At 38.3% G+C, this 24,487-nt stretch overlaps 1 protein-coding gene across 4 annotated transcripts in view; it reads right to left on the bottom strand.

The window, feature by feature from the left end:
* Positions 1-24,487, bottom strand: part of WASF1 (WASP family member 1) — a 69,771-nt gene that overhangs the window by 33,488 nt on the left and 11,796 nt on the right. Inside the window, exon 1 of one of the 4 annotated variants that reach the window (XM_070376479.1) lies at positions 15,215-15,321. The exons of the other annotated variants lie outside the window; for them this stretch is intronic. The gene's annotated coding sequence lies outside the window, so the exon portion shown is untranslated. Of the gene's footprint in view, positions 1-15,214; positions 15,322-24,487 lie in introns of those variants that run through there. 4 annotated transcript variants of the gene reach the window in all.

The following is a 24,487-nucleotide window of genomic DNA, read 5'->3' as shown; positions in this document are numbered from 1 at the left end:
TGTCTCACTGATATATTCATGTTATTATTGGGCATTTCTGTGAATATATTTTAGAAAATACATTCAGAAGCATTTTTAAAAGTAATTTGAATTATTTACAAGGATATGACTCCTGACCCAGCCTCTGAGTCAAATAAGCCATTGTTTGAACCAGAAACCAAGGTTCTGATAAAGACACTGGGATCTGCAAGACAATCCCTGGAGCCCCCCTGGGAAGGTCCTTACCAGATAAGTTTGACAAGCTATACGGGCTTGCTTCTGCTGACTCCAAAAGTCCTGAGTCCGCTGTTTGACCCTCAAGACAATGCCTTCCTGTTCTGGGCTCATTCCTATGCTACATTACACAATTGATCTAATTGCTGGGTGTGTGGAACACTCCCCTCCTCATCAATTGAAGGCTTCACATGGTGCGTTTCTCTACTTCAAGGAAAAGACTTTCCTCAACTCTGTCAATATCTTCACCAACAACAATTACATGTGATGCCTCTCTTTAATCTGATGACATCTAACAATCCTAAAATGGACTGATATAACACATTGTACCTTAACTATGGACATAATGTGACTTTTAATTTCGGTTATGTTTTAACTGGTTTAATGACTATTTTGGCTTACATCTATAACTGTAAAATGGGGTTTGTTTCTAACCATCTGAAAGCTTTTAGGTTACAAATGATGGTTCAAGCTCCTATGAGTGTCACAACCTTCTCCAACTGTTACTTGGGGCCCCTGGATCAAAGACCCTCAGTATGAGGGTGAGGAGAATATGTACTTCAACAATTTAGGGATGACACTCCTCAATAGCAGGAGGTAGTTATAGAACTAAAATGATGCCCCTTTCCCTTGGCAACATATTCTAAAAGAAAAAAGAGGGAAATGAGTCAATTCCTAGGTAGGTTGATATGAAGTCCAGGGTCCCTGAGGAGGAGAAGAGGTCTGGGGCTCTCAAGGAAGAGATGCTGCTGCTGCTGCTAAGTCGCTTCAGTCGTGTCCGACTCTTTGCGACCCCACAGATGGCAGCCCACCAGGCTCTGCCGTCCCTGGGATTCTCCAGGCAAGAACACTGGAGTGGGTTGCCATTGCCTTCTCCATTGTGTGAAAGTGAAAAGTGAAAGTGAAGTCGCTCAGTCGCATCCAACTCTTCATGACCCCATGGACTGCAGCCTACCAGGCTCCTCCATCCATGGGATTTTCTAGGCAAGAGTACTGGAGTGGCTTGCCATTGCCTTCTCGGAAGGAAGAGATAGGGGTCTGGAATTCTCAAGGAGGAGAAAAGGACAAACATATTTTTCTACATTCCTTAGTCTTAGTCACATAAAACCCTGAGCTGATGATGATTACACAACAAAACAACTCAGCTTAAACTCTCTATATAAGGACTATATAACAACAATGTATCCTGCTTGAAGACAGTTTCTCCTTCTTGAAAACCTGACTAATCCCGTTAGTCCATGAGGTCCCAAAGAGTCAGACACTACTGAACTGAACTGAATTGAATCCTGTTATCTTAAAATGTATACTATGTGTGTGGGTCTGGTAAGATCTTTCTGTTGTTAGTTCTAATCCTATCATCTTAAAATGTAAATTGTGGGAGTGGGTCTAGGAAGATCTTTACCACCTTGAGACATTCTTTTGATTTATTGTAATAACCAATTTAAAAAAGAATATGGCTCCCTTGCTAAGACTAGTGAGGGAGCCACTCTTGTCCTCCTTCAGATGTCTATGTCAGAAGCTTTCTCTGTCCTTTTCATACTTAGATAAACCTCTGCTACACACACACACACACACACAAAGTAATTTGAATTATTTAAAAGTAATTTGAATTTATCAAGAATGATTATTTATGAAAAATACTTTCTTTTTTGGGGGACAGGTCCTAGAACATAGAGATGAATTCTGCTCCAGATCAGATCGTTCGCTCAGTCGTGTCCGACTCTTTGTGACCCCATGAAGCGCAGTACGCCAGGCCTCCCTGTCCATCATTCCGGATCACTTCCGGAGTTCACTCAGACTCACGTCCATTGAGTCAGTGATGCCATTCAGCCATCTCATCCTCTGTCGTCCCCTTCTCCTCTTGCCCCCAATCCCTCCCAGCATCAGAGTCTTTTCCAGTGAGTCAACTCTTCGCATGAGGGGGCCAAAGTACTGGAGTTTCAGCTTCAGCATCATTCCTTCCAAAGAAATCCCAGGGCTGATCTCCTTCAGAATGGACTGGTTGGATCTCCTTGCAGTCCAAGGGACTCTCAAGAGTCTTCTCCAACACCACAGTTCAAAAGCATCAATTCTTCAGCGCTCAGCCTTCTTCTCAGTCCAACTCTCACATCCATACATGACTACTGGAAAAACCATAGCCTTGACTAGATGGACCTTTGTTGGCAAAGTAATGTCTCTGCTTTTGAATATGCTATCTAGGTTGGTCATAACTTTCCTTCCAAAGAGTAAGCATCTTTTAATTTCATGGCTGCAGTCACCATCTGCAGTGATTTTGGAGCCCCCAAAAATAAAGTCTGACACTGTTTCCACTGTTTCCCCATCTATTTCCCATGAAGAGATGGGACCGGATGCCATGATCTTCGTGTTCTGAATGTTGAGCTTTGAGCCAACTTTTTCACTCTCCACTTTCACTTTCATCAAGAGGCTTTTGAGTTCCTCTTCACTTTCTGCCATAAGGGTGGTGTCATCTGCATATCTGAGGTTATTGATATTTCTCCCGGCAATCTTGATTCCAGCCTGTGTTTCTTCCAGTCCAGCGTTTCTCATGATGTGCTCTGCATATAAGTTAAATAAACAGGGTGACAATATACAGCTTTGACGTACTCCTTTTCCTATTTGGAACCAGTCTGTTGTTCCATGTCCAGTTCTAACTGTTGCTTCCTGACCTGCATACAAATTTCTCAAGAGGCAGATCAGGTGGTCTGGTATTCCCATCTCTTTCAGAATTTTCCAGTTTCTTGTGATCCACACAGTCAGAGGCTTTGGCATAGTCAATAAAGCAGAAATAGATGCTTTTCTGGAACTCTCTTGCTTTTTTCATGATCCCGCGGATGTTGGCAATTTGATCTCTGGTTCCTCTGCCTTTTCTAAAACCAGCTTGAACATCTGGAAGTTTACGGTTCACATATTGCTGAAGCCTGGCTTGGAGAATTTTGAGCATTACTTTACTAGCGTGTGAGATGAGTGCAATTGTGCGGTAGTTTGAGCATTCTTTGGCATTGCCTTTCTTTGGGATTGGAATGAAAACTGACCTTTTCCAGTCCTGTGGCCACTGCTGAGTTTTCCAAATTTGCTGGCATATTGAGTGCAGCACTTTCACAGCATCATCTTTCAGGATTTGGAATAGCTCAACTGGAATTCCATCACCTCCACTAGCTTTGTTCGTAGTGATGCTTTCCAAGGCCCACTTGACTTCACATTCCAGGATGTCTGGCTCTAGGTCAGTGATCACACCATCATGATTATCTGGGTTGTGAAGATCTTTTTTGTACAGTTCTTCTGTGTATTCTTACCATCTCTTCTTAATATTTCTGCTTCTGTTAGGTCCATACCATTTCTGTCCTTTATCGAGCCCATCTTTGCATGAAATGTTTCTTTGGTATCTCTGATTTTCTTGAAGAGATCTCTAGTCTTTCCCATTCTGTTGTTTTCCTCTATTTCTTTGCACTGATCGCTGAAGAAGGCTTTCTTATCTCTTCTTGCTATTCTTTGGATCTCTGCATTCGGATGTTTATATCTTTCTTTTTCTCCTTTGCTTTTCGCTTCTCTTCTCTTCACAGCTATTTGTAAGGCCTCCCCAGACAGCCGTTTTGCTTTTTTGCATTTCTTTTCCATGGGGATGGTCTTGATCCCTGTCTCCTGTACAATGTCACGAATCTCATTCCATAGTTCATCAGGCACTCTATCTATCAGATCTAGGCCCTTAAATCTATTTCTCACTTCCATTGTATAATCATAAGGGATTTGATTTAGGTCATACCTAAATGGTCTAGTGGTTTTCCCTACTTTCTTCAATTTAAGTCTGAATTTGGCAATAAGGAGTTCATGATCTGAGCCACAGTCAGCTCCCGGTCTTGTTTTTGCTGACTGTATAGAGCTTCTCCATCTTTGGTTGTAAAGAATATAATCAATCTGATTTCGGTGTTGACCATCTGGTGATGTCCATGTATAGAGTCTTCTCTTGTGTTGTTGGAAGAGGGTGTTTGTTATGACCAGTGCATTTTCTTGGCAAAACTCTATTAGTCTTTGCCCTGCTTCATTCTGTATTCCAACTCCCCTATTTTTCATGATTCCTCTTCTGTGAGTCTATTCTTACCTAATCACATTTTTTCATTATACAGTATTCTCAAAACAGACAAAATATAAATTAAGATTTATCAGGCAGACAGCACATGGCTTGCTTCAAAAGTCATTAAACAAAGATAAAGGAGGAAGGAATACTTCCTAAGTCAATGAAGTTGGCATTACACTAATACAAAAGCCAGATAAAGATATACTAATATCAGGAAAAGAAAACTACAAATCAACACCTCTGATGAATACAGATGCAAAAATCCCCCACAAAAATTTAGCAAAATCATTAAGGTATATAAAAATTACACACTACAACAACATGGGATTCATTTGAGTCATGGAAGACTGGTTCCACAGTCAAAAATCAATCAAATTGAATCCATCCCATCAACCTGCTATAGAAGAAAAGTCACATGATCATATTAATTATGTAGAAAAAATATTTGACAAGCCTAACACTTTTTCATGATAAATTCAGAATGTCTAGCAAACCAGGAATAGATGGTAACTTCCTCAACTTAATAAGCAGCATCTAATAGCTAAAGCTGGAGAAGTAAATGGCAACCCACTCCTGTATTCTTGCTTGGAGAATCCCATGGACAGAGGAGCCTGGCAGGCTACAGTCCATGGGATTCCAAGAGTCAGACATGACTTAGTGACTAAACCACCACTACCACCAATAGCTAAAGCTATTACCTACAGCTAACATCATACTTCATGGTGAGAAACTAGAAGCTTTCCTGCCAAGGTTAGAAACAAGGCAAAAATGTCCCATATCATCACATCCTACTCAAAGTCTTAGCCAGAGCAATATGACAAGAAAAGGAAAAAAATAAACAGATTTAGAAGAAATAAAACTGTCTTTATTCACAGATAACATGACTATATATGTTGAAAATCCAAAATAATCAACAAAAACTCCTGGAACTAATAAATTATAACAAGACAACAGGATACAAGGTTAATATATAAAACTCAACTGTTTTTCAATATACCAGCAATAACAACTAAATTTAAATTAATAACATATAATTTACATTAGCACCCCAAGCCCCAAACTACTTAGGTATAAATTTATATGAGATTTATATGAGGGAAACTATAAAGCTCTGATTTGAAAAAAAGAAAAAGAAGAACTAAATAAATGAAGCAATATTTCACATTCATAGATAGGAAGATTCAATATGGTCATGATATAAGTTCTTCACAACTTGATCTAAAGATTCAGTGCAATCCAAATCAAAATCCTGGCAATTTATTTTGTAGCTACTGACAAACTGATTCTGAAGTTTATATGGAAAGCCAAAAGACCCAGAACAGCCAATGTAATATTGAAGGGAACAAAAATTAGTTGGAAGACTGATGCTACCTGACTTCAAGCCTTAGTATAAAGCTACAGTAAGTGAGACAGTACAATACTGGCAAAAGCAGGGGCAAATAGATCAATGGAACAGAACAGAGTGCCCACAAACAGGCCCACATAAATACCGCCAACTGATTTTAGACAAGAAAAGTAAAATAATAATAGGCACACCTCATTTTATTGTGCTTCACAGATACTGCATTTCTTACAAATTGAAGGTTTGTGGCAACCCTGCATCATCAGATGACAGTAGTTTTAGCAATAAAGTATTTTTCAATTAATGTATTATTTTTTACACATAGTGCTATTCCACACATAATAGACTAAAGTATAACATAAACATAACTTTTATATGCACTAAGAAGGAAAAAAAATTCATGTGACTAGCTTAAATGTGTATACACTTTATTGGGGTTGTCTGGAACCAAATCCACAACATATCCAAGATATGCCTGTGCAATGGAGAGCAGAGTCTTTAACAAATGGTGCTGGAAAACTGGACATCTACATGTAAAAAACTGAATATAAACACAGACCTTACACCTTTCACAAAAATTAACTGAAAATGAATCACAGACCTAAATGTGAAATGAAAATCTATAAAACTTCTAGAAGATAACAAAGGAGAAAATCTAGATGACTTTGTGTTTGGCAGTGACTTTTCAGATCCATGAAAAAATAACTGATGAGCTGGACTTTATTAAAATTAAAAATTTCTGCTCTACAAAAGACATCAAGAGAATGAGAAGACATGTCACAAACTGTGAAAAAACATTTGCAAAGGACTGAAAAAGAACTGTTGTCCAGAGTATACAAGCAATTGTTAAGTTTTTTTTTTTTTTTTAAAAGAATAACCTGATTAAAAACTGGGCTAAAGATCTAAACAGACACTTCACCAAAAGAGATATATAGATGGTAATGAAGCATATAAAAAGATGCTCAACATCATATGTCATTTGAGAACTACAAATCAAAACAATGAGAATTCCCTGGAAGTCCAGTGGTTAGGACTCCATGCTTTCACTGCCAAAGGCCTGGGTTCAATCTCTGGTTAGGGAACTAAAATCCCACAAGTCGTGTGGTACAATCAATCAATAAATACATACACAAATATTTATATAATACTGCACTCAATATGCCAGCAAATTTGGAAAACTTAGCAGTGGCCACAGGACTGGAAAAGGTCAGTTTTCATTCCAATCCCAAAGAAAGGCAATGCCAAAGAATGCTCAAACTACCGCACAATTGCACTCATCTCACACGCTAGTAAAGTAATGCTCAAAATTCTCCAAGCCAGGCTTCAGCAATATGTGAACCGTGAACTTGCTGATGTTCAAGCTGGTTTTAGAAAAGGCAGAGGAACCAGAGATCAAATTGCCAACATCCGCGGGATCATGGAAAAAGCAAGAGAGTTCCAGAAAAGCATCTATTTCTGCTTTATTGACTATGCCAAAGCCTCTGACTGTGTGGATCACAATAAACTGTGGAAAATTCTGAAAGAGATGGGAATACCAGACCACCTGATCTGCCTCTTGAGAAATTTGTATGCAGGTCAGGAAGCAACAGTTAGAACTGGACATGGAACAATAGATTGGTTCCAAATAGGAAAAGGAGTACGTCAAAGCTGTATATTGTCACACTGTTTATTTAACTTATATGCAGAGCACATCATGAGAAACACTGGACTGGAAGAAACACAAGCTGGAATCAAGATTGCCGGGAGAAATATCAATAACCTCAGATATGCAGATGACACCACCCTTATGGCAGAAAGTGAAGAGGAACTCAAAAGCCTCTTGATGAAAGTGAAAGTGGAGAGTGAAAAAGTTAAAGCTCAACATTCAGAAAACGAAGATCATGGCATCCAGTCCCATCTCTTCATGGGAAATAGATGGGGAAACAGTGGAAACAGTGTCAGACTTTATTTTTGGGGGCTCCAAAATCACTGCAGATGGTGACTGCAGCCATGAAATTAAAAGACGCTTACTCCTTGGAAGGAAAGTTATGACCAACCTAGATAGCATATTCAAAAGCAGAGACATTACTTTGCCAACAAATGTTCGTCTAGTCAAGGCTATGGTTTTTCCTGTGGTCATGTATGGATGTGAGAGTTGGACTGTGAAGAAGGCTGAGCGCCGAAGAATTGATGCTTTTGAACTGTGGTGTTGGAGAAGACTCTTGAGAGTCCCTTGGACTGCAAGGAGATCCAACCAGTCCATTCTGAAGGAGATCAGCCCTGGGATTTCTTTGGAAGGAATGATGCTGAAGCTGAAACTCCAGTACTTTGGCCACCCCATGCAAAGAGTTGACTCACTGGAAAAGACTCTGATGCTGGGAGGGATTGGGGGCAAGAGGAGAAGGGGACGACAGAGGGTGAGATGGCTGGATGGCATCACTGACTCTATGGACGTGAGTCTCAGTGAACTCCGGGAGTTGGTGATGGACAGGGAGGCCTGGCGTGCTGCACTTCATAGGGTCGCAAAGAGTCGGACACGACTGAGCGACTGATCTGATCTGATCTGATATAATGTTTAGGGATACAGAGCCTGACAACAAAGGAGATGGGGTTTGAGTATGGTTCTGCCACTTACAAACTGTAGTAAGGACTTTAACCTCTCTGTGCCTCTGGGATTAATACTACCTACTTCACTTGGTTGGTTGTGTGTGAATGTGTGCTAAGTCGCTTCAGTTGTGTCTGACTCATTGCAACACTATGGAATGTAGCCTGCCAGGCTCCCCTGTCCATGGAATCCTTCAGGCAAGAATACTGGAATGGGTATTCCATTACTGTCCTCCTCCAGGGCATTGTCCCAACCAGGGGATCAAACCCACATCTCTTATGTCTCCTGCAATAGCACCACCTGGGTTGTTTGTAAAGATTCTGTGTAGTTGCTCAGTCATGTCCAATTCTTTGCAACCTTATGGACTATAGCTCACCAGGCTCCTCTGTCCATGGGATTCTCCAGACAAGAAAACTGGAGTGGGCTGCCATTTCCTTCTCCAGGGTTTCTTCCCAATCCGGGGATTGAACTCGGGTCTCCTGCATTGCGGGCAGATTCTTTACTGTCTGAGCCACTAAAATGACTAGGAGAAGGCCCGAAACATAGCAAATAAGAACTCAAAGATGCTAATGATTATTTCCATGAAAAAACTTTGTATTTCTTAAGAATTTTCCAAGGATAAAGGGCTACACAATCTTATAATTAGAATAGCTTTTTTCCATTCTAAAGAACAATATTTGGATGAAAGGGAACAGCAGTTTTCTGAATTTCTGCCACTTTCCCTTTTGTGAACTATTATTTTGCATGACCACAGAATCCACTATGTGTGTGCTTTGTTGAATCTTCAGAAAAACTGTCCTGGTCTTTAACATAATCAATAATCAAATCTGAATGTTACATTTTTTAAAACACGCAGCAGAACACAAGTACTGTGCTCTGTTTTTACCCACACCTCATTTCTGACAATAAATGGGTAATTTTTCCATACCAAGCAGTTCTCCAGTTCTCTGTGGACAACAACTGAGCATTCTACAAGTCAATTCAGTATGTCCTACGTGCATGTGTGCTCTGTCGCTTCAGCTGTGTCTGACTCTTTGCAATCCTGTGGATTGTAGCCCACTAGGCCCCTCTGTCCATGGGATTCTCCAGGCAAGAATACGGGAGTAGTTCACCATGCCCTCCTCCAGGAGACCTTCCAGACCCAGGGATCAAATTCACGTCTGCCTTCATCTCCTGCATTGCAGGCAGAATTCTTTATCCACTGAGTCACCTCAGTTCAGTTCAGTCACTCAGTTGTGTTGGACTCTTTGCGACCCCACGGACTGCAGCACATCAAGCTTCCCTATCCATCACCAACTCCAGAAGCTTACTCAAACACATGTCCATAGAGTCAGTGATGCCATCCAAAACATCCTCTATCGTCCCCTTCTCCTCCCGCCTTCAATCTTTCCCAGCATCAGTCTTTTCCAATGAGTCAGTTCTTCGCAATCAGGCGGCCAAAGTATTGGGAGTTTCAGCTTCAGCACCAGTCCTTCCAATGAACACCTAGGACTGATCTCCTTTAGGACTTACTGGTTTGATCTCCTTGCAGTCCAAGAGACTCTCAAGAGTCTTCTCCAACACCACAGTTCAAAAGCATCAATTCTGAGTCACCCAGTATGTCCTACAAGTCAATTTAATTCCAACATTAACTACTTGGAGACAGCGCAACCCCACAGGCTGCTCACTTCCACAAGACTGTCCCCAACTTCAGAAGCCAGTTAAAAGTCTTAGGCCTCCCATTTTTCTCCCCAACAAGCTATAATCAGGGGTTTCCATGACCCCCTCCTCAGGTTTGCTAATTTGCTAGAACAACTCAAGGGACTCAGAAAAACACTTTACTATTTTAACTGGTTTGATATAAAAGATACAACTCAAAAACAGCCATGTGGTTGCAAGAGTTGGACATGACTTAGTGATTAAACAACAAATATGGGCAAGGTTTTGGAGAATCTTATGGTCTGGAGAAGTTCATACAGACTTTCCATGTCCTGTCTGGGCACACCACCCTCCTAGCATCTCAGTGTGTTCATCAATCTGGAAGCTTTCCAAATCCTGTAGTTTAGTAGGAGTTTTTATGGACATTTCGTTACATAAGCATGGTTGATGAAATCATTGTTCATTGATGGTTAACAATCTCTAGACCCTCTTCCTTTCTTAGAGGTTAGGGAGTAACGTTGAAAGTTCTAAGTTTCTTAATCAAGTCTTGGTTTTTATGGTCCCCATCTAAGGGGTATCTAGGGGCCCCCTGCCACTAGTCATCTTGCTGCTGCTAAGTCGCTTCAGTCATGTCCGACTCTGTGCGACCCCATAGACGGTGGCCCACCAGGCTCCCCCGTCCCTGGGACTCTCCAGGCAAGAACACTGGAGTGGGTTGCCATTTCCTTCTCCAATGCATGAAAGGGAAAAGTGAAAGTGAAGTCACTCAGTCGTGTCTGACTCTTCGCGACCCCATGGTCTGCAGCCTACCAGGCTCTTCCATCCACGAGGTTTTTTCCAGGCAAGAGTACTGGAGTGGGGTGCCACTGCCTTCTCCAACTAGTCATCTTATTTGCATACAAAAATGTACTCAAAAGTTTTAGGAGCTTGTGCCAAGAACCAGGGACAAAGACCAACTACATGTTTCTTATTATATCACAAGATTGCAAGGAGTAATTTTGCAATTAAAAATGAAGATTAAAAAAGAAAAATACTAGTTTTCAGATTACTTAAAGTCTACCTGCATGTAATTGTCTTCTAAAAAAGATAAAAACTGTGAAATTTTTTGTTTTTGTAAGAATCCATTCCTTGCAAATAACATTTCTCTTTGCTATTCTATGCCATTTAAGGAAGTATAAACCTAGTCTCCATCTCCTTATCACCTCCCACATTCCCCCAGGGCTATGACTCTCTACATTATTCTACCAAATAACACAAGTCAAATTTGTGTGGTAATTTTTTAATAATTGTGTGTTATTACCCATAGGTATTATCCAATTCATGCAAACTTAAGTGCCTCGGGACCTATGGTAAATTAGAAATGACGGCAAATTCTTTGTAACTCTTCATTACGTTATTTTCATACGCCTTAAATTTGGACTGGTTTTGTGACTTGTTTTGACAGTATCATGTGGTGGAAGTGACACTGTGTGATCTCCAAGTCTAGGCCTCAAGAGACCTGCTGCTGCTGCTGCTAAGTTGCTTCAGTCGTGTCCGACTCTGTGCAACCCCATAGACAGCAGCCCACCAGGCTCCCCTGTCCCTGGGATTCTCCAGGCAAGAGACCTAACATCTCCTATAAATGCTTTTTTTGAACTCTTCCACAGATAAGCTCAGATAGCCTTCTGGGGACACGTGGCCCAGCCAATATCCAGAACCAACTGCCAGTCATGTGAATGAGGTCTTCTCAGACTGTTGTTCGTTTTTCAGTCACCAAGTCGTGTCTGACTCTTTGCAAGCCCGTGTACTGCAGCACAGCAGAAAATCTAGATGACCTCCTCAAACTATCCAACCCAAACTGGGCCACCAGATAACTGCAGTCATGTAAGTAGCCTGGACAAGGTCAGCAGATGAACTGCTCAGCTGATCCTAGCCCAAACTGCTGGCCTATAGAATCATAAACAGATAAGATAGCTGTTTTAAGCCATGAAGTTTTGGAGTAGTTTATTATCCTGTGAGAGGTAAGAGATACACACAACCCCCTCCCCCACTTCTAAAGAAACAAAATTAGCTTTGCATAGAATAAAACTAATGAGTTGTACCACTCTGCTTTCAATTAAACTAAATCTGGTAATATGATCACAACCACTGGATTGGTATTTGATCTGGAACAGGTCAGCAAGATCCCCTGGAGAAGGGCATGGCAACCCAACTCCAGTATTCTTGCCTGGAGAATCCCATGGTCAGCTAAGCCTGGCAGTCTACAGGTCCATAGGGTCACAAAGAGATGGACACGACTGAAGCAACTTAGCAAGCATGTAGCCACATATGACAAGACATAAGTGATATGAAAGTCGCTCAGTTGTGTCTGACTCTTTGTGACACCATGGACTATACAGTCCATGGAATTCTCCAAGCCAGAATACTGGAGTGGGTAGCAGTTCCCTTCTCCAGGGGATCTTCCTGACCCAGGAATCGAACCTGGGTCTCCTGCATTACATGCAGATTCTTTACCAGCTGAGCTACCAGGGACACTCATGACAAGACACAGGGAAGGCCTGTCATCTATAAACTGACATGGCACAAAACTCTGCCCTAATGGACAACTCCATGGAAGGCAGTGACAAATTCAAATCCTTTATTAGGTAACAGGAACGTTAACATAAACACTGAAAAACTGGTCACTAAAGCTGCTAATACACCCCGAACAATATAATATAAATCCTTATTCTGTAACCACTAAGATCCAGGGGGCTGTATGTCTACTCAGCCTCTTTACAACCCTACTCTGGAGTTCCCATTGGTTTCCATTGGCTAAGGAAATCTGAATATTTTTCTTTACAATCTGAAAGGACACTATATATGCTATAATAATTTCATCTACCATAACACTTTATAGTGTTAAGTTTATAAAACATTTCTAAATAATCTCATTTGAGAGGTAGCATGGCTTATTGGACAGGGCCATGGACTTTGGGTCAGGGAGACTAAAATTCAATCACACTACTCAAAAGATTACTAAGAGCAGATTTAAGAATTAGAAACAAGAGAAGTACATGTAAAAATTTTTAAGTGTCTGGTAAATAACAGCACCCCAATAAATTCTATTTTTCTATTAATTTAGTAAGATTTACTAAGGACACTGATTGCATCAACTGGCTTTTGTTACATAACAAAACCACCTCAAAAATTAGTAGCTTAAAATAACAACCAATTCTGAGTCAGCAATCTAGGCTATGCTCAGCTGAACAGTTCTGCTGATCTTGGCCAGGCTCATTCATATGCTGTGGACAGCTGCCAGGTAGACAGGCTGGTCTAAGATGGCTCAGCTGGGATGGCTGTCTCTATTCCAAAGGATCTCTCATCATCTATCTGGCTAGCCTAGATTTGACTACATATGGAAACATGCAACACCTCTTAATGCCCAGGCTCAGAACTCACCAAACATAACCTCCACTGAGTTTATTAGCCATAGCACAATCACCAGGCAAAGCCACACTTAAAAGGATGGAGAAACAAAGTCAAGGAGCTGCTTAGTGTGGTCATTTCACAATTTATCCAGAGACCTATATACTGGGTACCATAAAGGTCTTTTAAATGCTATATATATGTAGATGTAAATGTTTATGTATTTAATCATTACAGTAAATCATTACAAAAAGGTCCTCAAGAGATATATAGACTATTCCTATTTTTGTGGGGAAACTGAAGTGTAGGGAGCTAGTAACTAGCCCGAAGTATACATAGCAGAGTCAAAATTGGAAATCAGGCTTCCTAGGTCCTACCTAGTTCAATGTTTTTTCCATTCATCCTATGTTGTCCAGAAATTGATTCCAAGATCCTAGAGATCCTATAACACCTCCAAAAGTAGCTTCTAAATAATGTCACAGAACAAAATATTTTATGATTTGAGATGTAAGTTTAAATCATATCTGCTTGATTTCTTTGTCACAGTCTACCTAACCTAACAAATCACCTGTGGTCAACTTTAATGAAAAACTGCTTCATGGCACTGGCACCGTTTCTTTCAGTTTGATTCTGGGAACGTTATTTTTCTTTCTAAATGAAGAATTTATTCAATGAATCACTACTGAATGTCTGTTGTCTATGTCGGTCACTGTACTATATACTGAAGATACAACAAGATAATCAGCTTTTATAAACTATATTAAAAAACTTTAAGATCCCTCTCTTGAAGAAATAAGTTTGATAAGGAAAGCATTTATTTTCAGAGAAATTTCTGGGATCTACTATTTTAATGAAAATATAGTCCTTTTTACCATTAAACCCTGCAATAGCTAATGGAATACCAAGTTCAACAAATTGCATCACCTGTATGTATGAACAGATATTCACAAATATGCATTTAATTATCGTGGTCAGAAGCCTATTAATCCTTTTGACTCCTATCTCTATTCATCCCCTACATCTGGGTTGATTCTACCTTCAAAATATATATCTACTAATTCACTAACACTATGCTGAACCAAGCTACTACTGTCTCTTGTTCAGACCATAACTTAGACTCATTTCATCTATCTGCATCCATTACTGTCTTCTTAGAGGAGCTCAAGATACTCTTAAAATATGTCTGATTACATTATTTCTTCTGCTTAAAACCCTTCCAACAGCTTCCCTATTCTAAATGTACTCTCTTCACTGTAGCCTTTAAGACCTTTCCATTCTCACCTTCAACCCTTCTTTTTGTTGCTCCAGTCACACCAACCTTTTCCTTTCACACCAAGCTCTTTTCCACTGTAGGGCCTTTGTATGCACCGTTCCCTCTTGGCATCACTGGCCTCTTTTCATTTCTCGTAGCTCAAAAGGCCCTTCCAAATTCCTCTTACATAGGTCCCCTTCTTATCCTATTATGGTGTCCTATTTGCTTCCCTCACAGCATGTTTTAAATTTATAAATACATATTTACTTGTTTATCTACTGGTTATATCCTTCCTACCAGCCTGTAAGTTCCATAAGAGTACTGTTTCATTCATTACTGTACAAATATTTAGCATACTTCTTGCTACACAGCAAGTGTTCAATGAACATTTTTAAAATAATCAATATCTAATTTTTGCATGGCACCATATTGGTTTATTTGCCAATAACTGCAGATAGTAAAAGAGGGATGGACAAAACTAAATTTATTAGAGTGAATGAAAATGAAAATGTTTCCAGAGTCAACACCCAACGTGAAAATAAAATTTATTGCCTAAAATAAGTACTTGTTACCATCATCTTAGATGATTATGGACAGAGGAGCCTGGCGGGCTACAGTCCATTGGGTTGCAAAGAGTTGGACATGACTAAGCACATACATACATACATAACAAATAAAACCTAGTTCCTATGTGCCTAGAGTATCTAGGTAGGATTAGCAGTTTACCTCTTGCAAACGCAGGAATAACCACATTGCTGTTAGTGTGATTCTTCACAATAGGCTTTCCTCACCTCTTCTGTTTCTCTACAGGAACATTTTTCACATTAAATACTAGGTTGCTGAAATACACAGAGATGGAATTTATATACTAATTTCAAACACAATACAGTGTATTTCCAAAGACACAATTACACTGTTTCTGGCATAAAAGCAGTAACTAATGCTGAAACACATTTTTAAATGATGGTTCTCTGCAAGCAGTTGAAAGAGGGAATTGCTAAGGTAAGTTACTTTAAAGTGAAGTAAGTTTAGATAGCTCACTAAATTAAAAAACTATACCAAATAGTAGCTAGCATCAAATGTTTTTCCAACTATATTCAGAAAAAATATACTTATCTTTTAATCATGTGAAATAATGTTTATTGCTGCCAGTTATATAATTGGTATGTTTCTTGAAGAAAATTTGAAAAATATTGACAAACATGAAAATAAAATTATCCCAAATTCCAGCAACCAGAGACTAAGACTTAACACTTTATTTAACAGAGACCTCTATTTTAGACCAATTACAGTATTATGTAAATAAACTCTTTTTAAAATAATCTAGTTTTCTGAATTTATGCTCCAACTACTTTCACACTTCTGTTCGTGCCATTCTCTCCTTGAAGGATGAACCAAATCTCAATATAGGAGATTTGGTCCTAAGTCCTCACCTTTAGGACTGAGTTATGCAATATCCCTAAGTATCTGTTTTATCATAAGATTTTTGTGGGGATTTAGTCATGAACATTAAGAACCTAGTACAGTAGATCTTACACAAATGGTAGTCATTGTAACAGCTAAAAAAATCACCTCTTTAGTGGAACTTTCACAGATTACTTCAGTCCTTTTCTGATGCTATTTGTATGTTACTTACATTGTAGTGTCTCATTATGAGCCAATACATGACTTATATTCCTCACTAGGATCTGAGATGATTTGGGACAGGTCTCCCACAACTTTATATTCCCCACGATGTTTACAAATACTTAAGGTTAATTCAAAAATATTTTTTTCACACATATTACCTGTAAGTCATCGAACTGGGAGACACAAAGATGAATAATAAGTTTTAATTTCTGCCCTCATGTAGTTTATAATCTTTTAGAGGGAAAGAGAGATTATTAGTATAAATAGCGTTAGGTCCACAAACTTTTTTTTTAAACCCACTGGGGGGAAAATATGTTTCAGAATTTAGAATTTCTCAGATTTTAGAAAGGTAATATAGTATATATACTATATATTAAGAAATCATTCACTAAGGTCCAGGTAGGCACCCTATGATCCAACATTATTACTTTTATTCATAGTGAAATGTATGAATATTCACTAACTGGTATAAACATAGACTATAAATAGCCTCATATCCATTCAGGTCAAATATTAATACTACGTGAGTTTTCAACTGCTGCTGTAGCAAATATAGTGACTTTCCAGTGGTCATGTATGGATGTGAGAGTTGGACTGTGAAGAAAGCTGAGCGCCAAAGAATTGATGCTTTTGAACTGTGGTGTTGGAGAAGACTCTTGAGAGTCCCTTGGACTACAAGGAGATCCAACCAGTCCATTCTGAAGGAGATCAGCCCTGGGTGTTCTTTGGAAGGAATGATGCTAAAGCTGAAACTCCAGTACTTTGGCCACCTCATGCAAAGAGCTGACTCATTGGAAAAGACTCTGATGCTGGGAGGGATTGGGGGCAGGAGGAGAAGGGGATGACAGAGGATGAGCTGGCTGGATGGCATTGCAGACTCGATGGACATGAGTTTGAGTGAACTCCGGGAAATGGTGATGGACAGGGAGGCCTGGCGTGCTGTGATTCATGGGGTCGCAAAGAGTCGGACACGACTGAGCGACTGAACTGACTGACTGACACAGTACAAATTTATTATCTTTTAGATCCAGAAGTCACAACTGTCCTTGTGCTAAAGCCCAGATGTCTACAAAGCTGGTCTCTTTCTAGAGGATCCACGGGAGAATCTGTCCTTTGCCTTGCCTGACTTCTGGATGCTGTTTGCTTTCCTTGGCTCCTGGCCTTTCATCTTAATAATTAGCAATCCCATCACTCTAATTTTTACTTCTGCCATGACATTTTCTTCTCTGACTCTTTTGCCTCCCTCGGACTCTTGCAAATTACACTGAGCCCATCTGGGTAATCCAAGCTAATCTCCCCATTGCAAGATCTTTAATTTAATCATCTCTGCAAAGCCCCTTTTACCAAGTAATGTAATGTTTACAGGTTCCAGGATTAGGATATGGACCTCTTCAGGGGCTATCATTTTGCCCACCAGAGCCACTAAATTAGATTTTTTTTTTTTTAAGAGAAACTTTTAGTTTTCAGAGTCTTTTGAACTTTAGAACTACAGAGAGGGAACTGTGGACCTGTATAAACAAAGGTAGTACAAGGCTAGTGATACAAGAAAAGCACAGGAGAATTATAGAAATATAATGAATGGAAAAACCACAACCAGTTAAGTATCAGGAAAAGCTCAATGAAATAAATAGTATTGGGCTGGCCAAAAAGCTTGTTTGGGTTTTTATACAACATCTTACAAAAACCCAAATAAACTTTTTGGCCAACCCAATATTTGATGGGAGCCTTCAAAGATGTAAAGGATTATGACAGGTGAACACTGGTCCAAAAAGTAATTTTCAGACATACTTGCTCTCAAAATTTTATAGGAACATACAAAACAGCAACAACAAATTCAGAGACAGGAAACTATATTTGGAGAAGAAAGAGACTGCAGTTTGACTGAATTATATAGACTAAAAGTAAAACAGTAGTGAAAGAAAAGGAAAGATGAAGACAGATACAATGGGCTATGTTGCTTGTCAGGATGAAGAGTTTGTTCTTAATTCTGGAGGAAGTGAGCAGTCAGGTGGAAATAGTTTTGAACTGAGAAATGATATTACATGATTGGTGTTATATTGAAGAAAGATTAATTTGGCAAGAGGATTGATTCAAATTGGGAAAGGCAGAAGCGTAGCAGACAAATGACTAATCTAAAGAATAGGTACTTTCACTAGGGTGATGGGAGAAGAATGATGTCAAGGTAGCTAGGATTCATAAGAGATTTTCATCAACATAATTTTTAATAAAAGCAGCTACAAATTATAGTGCTTACTGTATGTCAGGTACCATTCTATGAAAGAGTTTAACTCCATTTTACAGATAAGAAGACTACGGTATAGGAAATATACCTTCTACACTAAGTATCATGGCTGGGATTTGAATCCAGGTAGATATGACTCCTGGAGAAGGCAATGGCAACCCACTCCAGTACTCTTGCCTAGAAAATCCCATGGACGGAAGAGCCTGGTAGGCTGCAGTCCATGGGGTCATGAAGAGTCAGACACGACTGAGTGACTTCACTTTCACGTTTCACTTTCATGCATTGGAGAAGGAAATGGCAACCCACTCCAGTGTTCTTGCCTGGAGAATCCCAGGGACGGGGGAGCCTGGTGGGCTGCCGTCTATGGGGTCACACAGAGTCAGACATGACTGAAGAGACTTAGCAGCAGCAGTGACATAATCTGAAAGTTGAACGAACTGATTTGTGAAAAATTCACCATTCCACCTAAAAGTAAGCTATGATAAGTTAATAATGTATACTTAAAACTCTAAAACAAATACTAAAATATCACAGGGAGTTACAGCTATTAAGCCAACAAAGGAGAAAAAACAGAATCATTAAAAAAAAATTACTCAGGCTTCTCGGGTGGCTCAGTGGTAAAGAATCTGCCTGCCAATGCAGGAGACATGGGTTTGATCCCTGGTCTGGGAAGATCCCACATGTCATGGAGCAACAAAGCCTGTGAGCCACAACTATTCAGCCTGTACTCTAAAGCCCAGGAACCACAACTACTGAGCCCACTCACTGCAACTACTGAAGCCCACGTGCCATAAAGCATGTGCTCTGCAATGAGAAGCCTGTGCACTACAACTGGAGAGTACCTCCAGTTCACCACAATTAGATAAAAATCCACAGAGCAATGAAGACCCAGCATAGCCATAAATTTTTAAAATTTACTCACACTAAAAGAAAATGAAAAGGGAAATAAGACATTTATGAACATTACAACAAAAGGAAAATAACAAAATGGTAGATTTAAACTCTGTCATCAATAATCACATTAACCATAAATGATCTGAACATGCCAATTAAAAGGTAGAAATTGTAAGACTGAATTAAAAAACAAGACCCATCCACATGCTGCCTATAAGAAACAATTTTAAATATGAATACACAAAGAGGTTAAAAGTAAAAGGACAGAAAAAGATATACCATGCTAAAGAAAAAAAAAAAAAGCTGGAGTGACTACATTAATATCAGACAAAGTTGATTTTGGAGAAAGGATATTACCAGAGATATTCATACTAACAAAGCTGTCAATTCATCATGAATACATCATAATCTAAAATGTTTATTTACTTTACAAATAAATAGATTCAATAAAGTAAAAAGTAACAGAAGTACAATATAATACAGAAAAGTCCATAGATATAGCTAAAAATTTCAACATCTTTCAATCACTAATAGACCAAGCAGACAGTCAGTAAGCAAGAACACCATTAACCAACTTGATAATTGAACTTTATAGAACATCCTATCCCAAAACAATACAAAACACATTTTTAAGTCTTACAAGTATACAAATAACATTTACCAAGAGAGACCACTTTTAAGTCATAAAATAAGAATAAATGTAAAAGGATTTAAATCCTACAAGGTATGTTTTCTGACCACAATCTAATTACATTAGCAATCACAACAAAATGATCTATGGAAAATCCTCAAATAGTTGAAGGCTAGGAAATATATTTCCAAATAACTCCAATTGAAATAAAAAGGGAAAAAATAGTTGTTTTGAACTGAATGAAAATGAAAACAAAAGTATCATAATGTATGAGGGAAGCAGCTAAAGCAGTAGTACATAAAGGGAAAATTACAGCATTAAAATGTCTACACTGGAAAACAAGAAAGGTCTTAAATGAATGGCCTCGACTATTTTCACCTCAACAAACTAGAAAAAATAAAGCAAATTAAACTGGAAGTAAGCAAAAGAGAGGAAATAGTGAAGGTGAAAGCAAAAGTCATTGAAACAGAAAAATAATGAGAACGTCAATAAAAAACGATAACCCACTAGCCAGGCTGATGGGGAAGGGTGGCATATAAAGAGTATATAAACTGACAGTATCTGAGGAATGATAGGAGTGCTATCACTATAGATTCTACAGATATTAAAAGAACCGTTAGGAAATATCATACAACTTATACTAATAAATTCCACATCTTACATGAAATGGAAAAATCCTGAAAAGACACAAGGTTTAGTGAACCTCACAAAAGAAGAAATACATTGTCCTTTGAAAAAGAAAAGCAGTATTAAGGGATTTATACTACTCGACTTCAATACTTATTATAAAGCCACACTATTCTAGGTAGTGTAGTACTGGTATGAAGAGAGACAAATATCCAATAGAACAGAAAAGAGTCCAGAAATAATCCAACTGATGAATTATTTGGTCAGCTGATTCCTTCCACAGATACAAAGTTGACATTCTTTTTTTTTTAAATGGTGCTACAACAACTGGATATCGCTATTAAAAAAAAAAAAACAACCTTAGATCCTTACCTCTTACCATGTACAAATGAGTCACATACCTAAATGTAGAATGTAAAACTATAATACGTCTAGAAAAAAGAAAATTTTTACTGCTTTGACTTAGGCATAGATTTTTTAGATGTAACACCAACAGCACAATCCATAAAAAAAGAAATTTTTGAACCAGAATTCATCGAAATTAAGAACTTCTGCTTTCTCATTAAGGGAATGAAAAGACAATTTACAGGTTGTGAGAAAATATTTGTAAATCACATATTTGATGTATCTAGAATGAAGAAACCTTTCTTGGTAGCTTAGATGGTACAGAATCTGCCTGCAATTCAAGAGACCTGAGTTCAATCCGGGAAGAGCCCCTGGTGAAGGGAATGGCAACCTATTCCACCCGGAAAATCCTATGGACAGAGAAGCCTAGTGGGCTACAGTCCATGGGGTCGCAAAGAATCCAACACAACTGAGCAACTAACACAAATAAAGACAATAAAATTCAATTAGAAAACAACCCAAAGGTAAATATCCAGATATTTGAACAGATACTTCACAAAAGAAAATATACAAATAACATTTAAAAAGATGATCAACATCATTAGTCTTTAAAAGTGAAAGTCGCTCAGTCATGTCCAACTCTTTGCAACCCCATAGACTATATAGTCCATGGAATTCTCCAGGACAGAATACTGCAGTTGGGTAGCCTTTCGATTCTCCAGGGGAGCTTCCCAACCCAGGGATCAAACCCAGGTCTCCCACATTGCAGGCAGATTCTTTACCAGCTGAGCCACCCGGGAAGCCCTCATTACTCTTTAGCAAAACACAAATTAAAGTCACAAGGAGATACCACTACACACCTATTAGAATGGCTAAAACTAAAATGGCCAAGAATGTGGAGCAACCAAACTCCTACTCTGCTTGTAGAAATACTATGAAATGACATAACCACTTTGAAAGACACTTTGGTACTTTCTTTGAAAACTCACAGCAGCTGTATTTGTAATAATCAAAACCTGGAAACCCAAATGATCACCAACAGACCAATAAAAAACAAACTGTTATCCACTGGAACAATGTTTATAAAATGGGATAGTGTTCAGTAAAAAATGAACTAATGATGCGTATGAAAATACAGATAAATTTTAAAGTCATTACACTAAATGAAAGCGGCCAAACAAAAAAGACTCTACACTGTATGATTCTATTCATATCAAGTTTCAGAAAATACACACCAACCTATTATGTCAGATAGCAGATTAGTGGTTTTGCTTAGGGTAGGGATTGGGATTGATGGAAGGAGTAAGGAAAGACAGGATGCAGGAATTACAAACAAAGAACAGAAAATTGGTTTGTGTGTGTGGGGGTCATTATATTGATTGTAATGATGATTTCAAAGCGTATCCATAAGTCAAAACTTATCCAATTGTACATCAATTATATTCTGATATAGCTCTCAAAAACTCATTTAGTCAAATAGCAATAACCATTTATTCCAATATAGTTAATGCTCATATCCTGCTATAAATGCTTATTTGCTATTACCTGTTAACAAGAAAATGATTTAAACTTACAACAGTAACATTATACTACTCAACTTCAATGTGTAAAAGAGTACATTTTCTTTCTGGAAATGTGCAAGCAAAAAATCTTTAAGACTAATGGATTAAAACAATGCAAATTCAGACAAGCTCAAGTAGATCAGTGAGATCTGCTATTATTAGCATATTATTATCTATCCTATTCCTTACTTGAAAATAAATGCAGTTATCACAATAGGAAACTGTTAAGTATGTAGCCTTAACAATTTCCATCTCATCACTAAAAGTAATCTACAAGTATAAAACAGCAGATGAATTGGGTAACTAGTCATTTGTAATCTGCCTATGTTGAAGTGAAAAATTTCTCCACAGATACCATTTCACGTGGTGGCAAAAGTTCCAGGCCAGTTCCAAAATCTTATTTAAGCAGTAGGGATTAATTATCCCCTCTTTCTTCTACATCACTGTTTTCCCTCTACTAGATCACTGTCATCAATATAGAGACATGCTATAATTTCATCCATCTTAAAAAACAGCAACAACAAAAACAAACTTCTCTTGGTCCTATTTCTGCCTTTAGCCATTTAATCCCCCACTTCCTGATTTCTTGGCTCTCCTTTTTGGCAAAATTCTTTGAATTAGTTCTCTGATTTTTCTCCTGCAATTCTCACTTAAATCTGTCCTATTCGGGCTTTCATTTCCAGCATTGTAGCAAACCATCTGACTAAGGTCAATTATCTGCTGTATCCAGCGGTTAATTCTGAAGTCTCTTTTCACTAAACCTCTTAATAGTTGTTCATTCCTTGAAATTACTTATTGTGGCTTTCGGGAAACCTCAAGTTCCTGGCTTTCCTCCTGCCTCCTTCACAACTTCTCTACTTCCAAATCTTAAGAGTACTCTAGGACTCAGTCCTCGGACCTTTTTTCGTATTTGTATCTATATTCACTTCATTAGCAGTTTCATGTTAAATGTTCTTAAAGTAAGATACATCTATATCTTAAAGGACTTGACCGCCTCGCTATAATCCTCAAATAAGGTCAATTATAGATAATTTTATCATTTGAGGAGGCAGGTGCTGATGAAAAACAGATTCAAACAGACACAAAAAAAGTTGAAAAGAAGTTACTTAATTTTCAATAAATCATTACTAGTATTACTGGTATAGGGAGTTACTTAAAAATAATAAAGCTAAACTGATGAATACCAAAACAAATACTTTTTATTTATTCCAGTCATTTATTACATTAGAAACATTTAAATACCATACTAAATATTTCATTAAAAATGTAAATTATGACCTTATCCATGGTCCTAGTCCCATATGGGCCTAAAACAGTTAGAACTTACATTAATTTGGACTTGTTTCAGAAGACTTTTTTATAACAATTATCTCATTTTATCCTAAAAAAGACTCCATAAGGATATTAGAGTAAATATTATTTAAGCCAGCAGTTTCTGCTCTTAATATGACCTCTCACATAACAGGCAGACTTTTAATGAGCAGATTTAATTAATTTCAAATTAGAGAACTCAGAAATCCATCTCTACTACAAGAAATATACATTAAAATTCATGTTCAACTGATGACAGGTCATTACTGTCATCTTTCTGTACTTAGCATAAAATTACAAAATAGAAACTTAAATCTTCTTTTTAATGTCAATGAAACTAAGTCCTTTATATACATAACCATTAAGGGACAATCTTTATTTCATTTACTTCCATGACTATACTGATGATAAAAATTATATTAACACTGATCTCCAACAATTGTTGACTGCTTCTATTACAAAGAAAAAACACTTATTTTTGCAAAGAAGAAGACAACTATATTTATAATTGATCATTCACAAGTAAAGCATGACCCTTTTCCTCCCTCCAAGATTCCTACCTCAAATGATGTGGCATGCACTGCCTGCTGACCCCAGAGCAATGGTTAGAGGCATACAGACTTACAGCAAAGCTTCTTAAAATATACCTTCTCTCTCTTGAGGGCTCAAACATCAGTGCTTCCAGTCCTGAGGACTGAGGAGTGGCCCCTTCCCTTCTACTACTAAGCACATCAGTGTCTATATAGACTCTCAGAGTT

This window comes from Bos mutus, chromosome 9 (assembly GCF_027580195.1).
Source record: "Bos mutus isolate GX-2022 chromosome 9, NWIPB_WYAK_1.1, whole genome shotgun sequence".
In the NCBI taxonomy this organism is placed as follows: Eukaryota; Metazoa; Chordata; class Mammalia; order Artiodactyla; family Bovidae; genus Bos; species Bos mutus.
The sequence above is the reverse complement of the archived record's forward strand: the minus strand, read 5'-3'. Positions and strand labels throughout refer to the sequence as shown.